We start from the raw sequence: 7,370 nt of genomic DNA, 5'->3' as shown, positions 1-7,370 counted from the left end.
CTGTGCTTTGCCTTTCCTTTTATCTTCAGTTGTATGATTATGCTCTATATACTTCGTACCAAGGTGGTAATTTTCTGTATCGATACTTAACCTTACATTATTATAAGTTTACCAAAGAACTACATAAAAATGCAGCTACTAACATATGCACAAGAATAACTATATTTTTGTTACTTAATACCTACCAAGTATGCATGTTGTTTATACATTATTCATAGTATAATGTATGGGGAGATACACACGTAAAAGACTTCAGCCAACTTGTATACAAATCTCTTAAAAATTCAAACTACATAAGGTGAACTATACACATATTATTTTTATCTTTACCTAAGAAATCCAAAATTAATGTATCACTTGAAGTGGTACCATTTATGTTCACTACACAGACTAGAAGTCTGCCTTTATCAAAGGGAGTCAATTCTTCCAGTGTGAATTTTGCACTGTACACTGCTGAGTTACCAACCATGATGGGATCTACATCTTCAAATGTTTCCAGTGATAATATTGATATATCCACACTGCTTGTGACACCCCTCACTGTTGTTGCATTACACTCCAGTGTGAGTGGTTGTCCAGAAATTTGATCAGTTACAGCTCTCAAATTTACCACAGGACTTGGAACTGTCAGAACAAATAGTGAACATACAGTAATAGAGTGATACATTGAAATAGTAAACATTTAGTCATACCTTAAATCAGGAAAATTTCGGAGTAGAAAATTTCCATGTATTAAAATTTTGATGCAACATATTTTCGTTGCTAGCATAATAAATGAAAATTTTCTGACAGGAGTAAATTATAGTTATATGGGCACAATGTGGAGTCTATGAAATTTATAAACCCGAAGGCCCGGGCTGTAGCACACGAGCGAAGCGAGGGCGCTACAGCCAGGGCCTTCAGGTTTATAAATTTCATAGACTCCACATTGTGCCCATATAACTGCTTTGGACTCTATTTCACATTACACTTAGATTACTTACCTCATCCACAGCTGTTTCTGCTGTAGGCTCGGAAAAATGGCTGGTTTTCTTGCAATAATACTAGCGCCATGGAAACTATGTGTCCTCACGTGACAAAATAATAGCACTCGTTTAATCACTGCACATGAACAATGCATTGCGATTAGATAATCCTAGATTTTGAGCATATGTTATATTGTGTCTGAAGGCATGGAGTATATTAGAAAACAAGGTGGAGATTTATTACTCACCCAAAACAGCCTAAATAGAGTTTAACTATACATTACATTTTTATGCGTGAATTATTCATATATTTAAAATAATTCATCGTTTTAATTTTCGTTGATACAGCCAGCAAAGAAAAATTTTTGATGATGAAATTTTTTCCTGATTTACGGTAAGCACACCCCCCCCCCCCCCCCCCCCCACACACACACACACACACAAGAAATATGCACAACAGGCCTTAGGGAATTACATTCCAAATTTTCACCATTATTTTTATTCCAAATTTCTCCCCAGAAGTTCTCATTATGCTCTTATTATTCCTAAAATGTCTTCATTATTCTCAAAACTACTACAATACTTTAAACATCAAATTTTCAAAAAAAAGCTTGACTCACAATTGAAGATGTATAGCAAAATGTTGGAACAGTAATAGTGCTGTTCTATTAGACAGAACAGTTTGCTTCTAGCTGGAAACAATAATTAGTCACCATTGCAATATATTTATGTTTAGCTAGTAAATTGAAAATTTACATCAAAAGGCAAGGAAGTGAAATCGAAGTAGAAAAATGCTCTTTTAACTTTTGAAGTATATTTTATTTTCCAATGTAGACCTGTAATGGCATTTTGAACCTTGTTCAGAGATACCACAAAGTCAAAATGTGACTAGAGAATCAAGGAAAGCCAGTAATCATGGCCTGCCATGGTTCTGATCAAGATACTCTACAAAGTAGGCACTGGAATCCATATGTGCATTTAAATGTGATAAACTGGCATAGCTGTGTGTTTAGCTAAATGGCTATTGTATCATCAGTATCAAACACATTAGTTGTAAGAAAGTACACTGTATGGAGTTAAGTTTTCAAAGAGTTCAAAGTGAATTAGGGTTGGAGGGAATGTATGGTCAGCAAAACCAGGCTAATTCATTTCTTCTTTACTAGATGTAGTTCTCACAGGAAACCAGTATGAAGATATGGAGTGTAATGGAGCCACATGAATGTTCGGTAATCTCCAAGCTAACGATCAGTAGCACAGTGATTCAGTACAAACTGCTCTAGTTTCGCTCCCTGTCGCTGTACTCAGCAGCACAAACGCCCTACATAGTCCATTGAATCTGTATTAAGCACGTTCATTATAACGATAATTAACACATTGATGTGCCTAACTTGAAATTTAAATACCAATTATCATACGCTCTTCAGAATAGTGAGAGAAAACCATCTTAATAATGTATGGACAGTCATGAATTATATAAATGAAATTTAGTGCATCCACGTATTCACACGACCACGTGTTGATAATTACCAAAGGTGGGTGTGGCAAGGAAATTACAAGATATGTAAATTAAAAGCATTATTTAGCTAGTTGTGAGTTCAGTCCCTAGCTAAAATATTTTCCTTGAAGCGGAGATAGAAATTCCTGCATCAGAGAAGTTTCTGGTACTGTGACTTTGAAACAGACCTGATTGGAAGATATTCGCAATATGAACCTCGCATATACACCGTGTCAGAAATACCAAATAATGGACATCAGTGACTACATTTTATACCAGGCCACTAGAGGCCACAACTTTCACACTAGCAACCAGATGTTCATGATGTGGACCATACCTTTAATGGTGACCAAACATAACCTCATGCCTTCACAATAACATTATACAACAATAGGTATAGCTATAGGATCATGCTTGGGTCAAGCCAGGGGACCATGACATCCCATATATTCACCCTAGCAACACATGCACGGTCACACTACAAATCAATAGTTCACAAGTTCTTGATAAGACAGTACATGTATGTAGACAGTACACGTACGTCTTTGGTCATGAACATCTACATCTGTAGTGTTTTAAAGATCTATGATGAAATGGCCTTCACAAGTTCACGTTTTTGTAAAGAATCAGCCTTCGCAGCTTCTCTTATCAATGGATTTCAGCCTCTACAGTACATTCACTTTCAACTCCTTCAAATTGGCACAAAAATGAATGCATTATAAAAGAATTATATTATGTGTTGAATGAGTTCAGTACAGAAGAACAGCTTTGCTGAATACTGTAAGTTTAAATAATCAATCAATCAATATGTTGGCTGCCATGGTGTGATCACAATAGACCTACAACAACAAAACAGTCACATTAAATGCACATGTTAAAAGTGGTCAGTTGGTTAAGGCCCAGGCTACGTCATGCCAACCCTACCGCATACAAGAGCGATCATTTGGTCAAGAGCCAACTCTACCATGTACAAGAGTGGTCAGTTGGTCAAGGCACAGTACGTAGTATATTATCTACGGTAAATGTTACGCCATGCCAACCCTACCATGTACAAGAGCGATCAATTGGTCAAGAGCCAACCCTACCGCGTACAAGAGCGATCAGTTGGTCAAGGTTACGCCATACCAACCCTACCGCGTACAAAAGTGGTCAGTTGGTCAAGGTTACACCATGCCAACCCTACCACATACAAGAGCGGTCAATTGGTCAAGAGCCAACCCTACCGTGTACAAGAGCTGTCAGTTGGTCAAGGTTACACCATGCCAACCCTACCATGTACAAGAGCGATCAGTTGGTCAAGGTTACGCCATACCAACCCTACCGCGTACATGAGGGGTCAGTTGGTCAAGGTTACACCATGCCAACCCTACCACATACAAGAGCGGTCAATTGGTCAAGAGCCAACCCTACCGTGTACAAGAGCTGTCAGTTGGTCAAGGTTACACCATGCCAACCCTACCATGTACAAGAGCGGTCAGTTGGTCAAGAGCCAACCCTACCATGTACAAGAGTGGTCAGTTGGTCAAGGTTACACCATGCCAACCCTACTGCATACAAGAGCGGTTAGTGGGTGAAGGAACCTAATTAAACACTGATTTCTCTACATACTTACAGCAAGCAACCCCATTTAAATACAGTACATGCTTACCTTTGGCGTTCTTCATCCTTGGAAATAAACAAACAACATCTGATGCTAGTTACCAATGCGGGCGAAACAATGGAGTGTCTGAGAAATGTGTACACTCATCGTTCACTGGACTGCATCTTCAGAAAAAGCACACCCCATAATACATTGTCACATGACATTGTGTAGTGTGCCTTGTGTTAAAAAATGGCGGTATGTGTGACTATAGTGTGACAGTAGTGTGAATGAGTGATTGTTCGTCAGCTGCCATAGGTTGTGCACAAAAGCAGCGTTGTTCGTAACTAGAAAACATGATTGTCAAGTGTTCATCGTGACAACCCCAAGTCAGTATGAAACATGACAGAGTGATTAATGCTCTTATTGCATTCTACATCCTGAGTTAAATCACCAGCTTAAACATTGAGAGTTGAACAATGGAAAGTGACCGAGTGATACTTCATTGCAAATTGTGGCAACCCTGAGTTAGTTCTGCAGGTTGAATGAATACAATTCTCTTAATGAGCATTGGAAGGTAACAGATTATTATTTAATGATGGAGTTATTGCTGACTACAAGTGTATTGCAGCAACTTCAGATTGAATGAAGTCAGTCAATGAACAATGGAAGGTGACGGTGATTTTCTGACTGTTTGAAGTGGTAACTTTAGTTCTTGAAGTTGAATGACAACAGTCAATGAACAACAGAAGGTGACAAGAGTAATTATTTAATGTTATTTTATTTGCGTTATGTAATATTTGCCAGTTGTTTGAAGATGATTGTGACAACTCTTCAGAGTTCTCCATACCGAACAACAATAGTCGATGAACAGAGGGAGGTGACAGAGTAATTATCCAACTGTTTGTAGCTGATCATGGTAAACTCAAGTTAGCTCTCAAGGTTGGATGACAACAACCAGTGAACAATTCAACTTGACAAGTGATTATTTAATATTATTATTTAATTAGTATTATGTAGTATTAGCCAACAGTTTGAAATTGATTGTGGCAACCCTGAGTTGCTTCTCCCAATTGAACAACCACAGTCGATGAACAGTGGGGGGTGACAGAATGATTTGAAGTTGCTCATGGTAAACCCAAGTTAGCTCTCAAGGTTGGATGACAACAGTCAATGAACAGGTGATAAGTGATATTTATTTAATTTGTATTATGTAGTATTAGCCTAGTATTAGCCAACTGTTTTAAGTTGACTGTGGCAATCCTAAGTTGGTTCTCCAGATTGAATGACGATGGTCGATGAATAATGGACAGTGACAGGATGATTACCTGACTGTCTGAAGTTCGCTGTGGCAACCCTGAGTTCGTTCTCCAGGTTGAATGACAACAGTTGATGAACAATTGAAGGTGACAAATGATTATCCAACTGTTTGAAGTTGATCATGATAAACCCAAGTTAGCTTTCAAGGTTGGATGACAGCAGTTGTTGAACAATGGAAGGTAACAGGAGTGATTATTTAATCTTGTCCATTATATCCGTATTAGCTAACTGTTTGAAGTTTGTCGTGGCAACTCTGAGTTAGTTCTCCAGATTGAATGATGACAGTCAATGAAGAATGGATGGTGACAGACTGATTTTCTGACTGTTCAAAATTCATCGTGGCAACCCTGAGTTAGTTCTCCCAGTTTAAAGACAGCAGTCGATGAACAATTGAAGGTGACAGGTGATTATTTAATGTTGTTATTTTATTTTTATTGTGCTATATTAGCCAACTGTTTGAAGTTGATCGTGGCAACCCTGAGTTAGTTCTCCAGTTTGAATGACAGCAATTGATGAGCAATGGAATGTGACAGGGTGATTTTCTGACTGTTCAAAATTCATTGTGGCAACCCTGAGTTAGTTCTCCCAGTTTAAAGACAGCGGTCATTGAACAATTGAAGGTGACAAGTGATTATTTGTGACCGGATTTGACAAAACCAGGCTTCCACACACATCCAGATTTGCGAATTTGAAGAACCATAACTCAATTTGGGAGTAAGTTATCACTTTCAAATTTTGAACAGTTATTGCACCATGCAGTAAAAGGAGTTAGTGAAAATTGTAGGTCAATAGCATATTTGGTGGCCAAGCTACAACTGGTTAAAGTTGAAGAATTGAATGTGTGTGGAAGCCTGATTTTGTCAAATCCGGTCACATTTAATGTTGCTATGTTATTTTTATTGTGCTATATTAGCCAACTGTTTGAAGTTGATCATGGCAACCCTGAGTTAGTTCTTCGGTTTGAAAGACAGCAGTTGATGAACAGTGGAAGATGGCAGGGTGATTTTCTGACTGTTTAAATTTCATTGTGGCAACCCAGAGTTAGTCAACTGACAGACAGGTAGTGTTCAACACTGAACTAAGAGTGTACAATTGAAGCCAGTCTTGTCACAGAGGAATTGTTCAAAGATGAAGAAAAATGGTGATAGCTCAATTATAAGATTTCTTGTGTTACAGTGTATACTTTTTGTGGTCAACATTAGCCAGTCAACTGACAGAGGGGCAGTGTTCAGCATTGAATGAGGATTGTACAATTGAAGCCAGTCTTGTCACAGAGGAATTTTTCAAGGATGAATAACAGACAAGCAAAAAAGGTGACAACTTGATTGTGAAGTTTCTTTAATGTTAGCTGGTTAACTGACAGAGGGGCAGTATTCAGCATTGAATGAGGATTGTACAATTGAAGCCAGTCTTGTTACAGAGGATGAAGAAAAAAGGTGATGGCTCAACTGTAAAATGTCTTGTGTTATACTTTTTGTTGTCAACATTAGCTGGTAAACTGACAGATGGCAGTGTTCAGAATTGAACGAGGAGTGTACAATTGAAGCCAGTCTTGTCACAGAGAAATTGTTCAAGGATGAATAACAGACAAACAAAAAAGATGATGGCTCAATTGTAAAATTTCCTGTGTTATATTTTCTATTGTCAATGTTAGCCGTTCAACTGACAGAGGAGTTGTGCTCATCATTGAATGAGGAATATACAATTGAAGCCAGTCTTGCCACAGAGGAATTGTTCAAGGATAAATAACAGACAAGTGAAAAACGTGATACTTCGACTGTAAAAAAAAAATTGCGTGATGTAGTTGTGTCACTATTAGTCAGTCAGTTGACAGAGGTACAGTGTTCAAGGACGATTAACAGAATTGTAACTGAGGTGTTGCTTAAGGATGAATAAAGGCCTAGCAAAAAAGGTGATAGCTTGATTGTAAAATTTCTTGTGTTATACTTTTGTATTGTCAATGGTAGGCAGTCAACTGATAGAGGGACTGTGTTCAGGATTGCCAAAATTG

The 7,370-nt window shown here is 38.0% G+C and overlaps 1 long non-coding RNA gene across 1 annotated transcript; it reads left to right on the top strand.

Moving 5' to 3' along the window:
• Positions 1 to 6,569: 6,569 nt before the first annotated feature.
• On the top strand, positions 6,570 to 7,071 carry LOC136248697 (uncharacterized). Its single transcript, XR_010697801.1, has 3 exons — positions 6,570 to 6,672; positions 6,723 to 6,795; positions 6,850 to 7,071. It is a non-coding gene; the product is annotated as an uncharacterized lncRNA (long non-coding RNA).
• The last annotated feature ends 299 nt before the right edge of the window (positions 7,072 to 7,370 follow it).

Source organism: Dysidea avara, chromosome 1 (genome assembly GCF_963678975.1).
Source record: "Dysidea avara chromosome 1, odDysAvar1.4, whole genome shotgun sequence".
Lineage (NCBI taxonomy): Eukaryota > Metazoa > Porifera > Demospongiae > Dictyoceratida > Dysideidae > Dysidea > Dysidea avara.
Note: the sequence above shows the minus strand (reverse complement) of the source record. Positions and strands in the feature narration are given on the sequence as shown.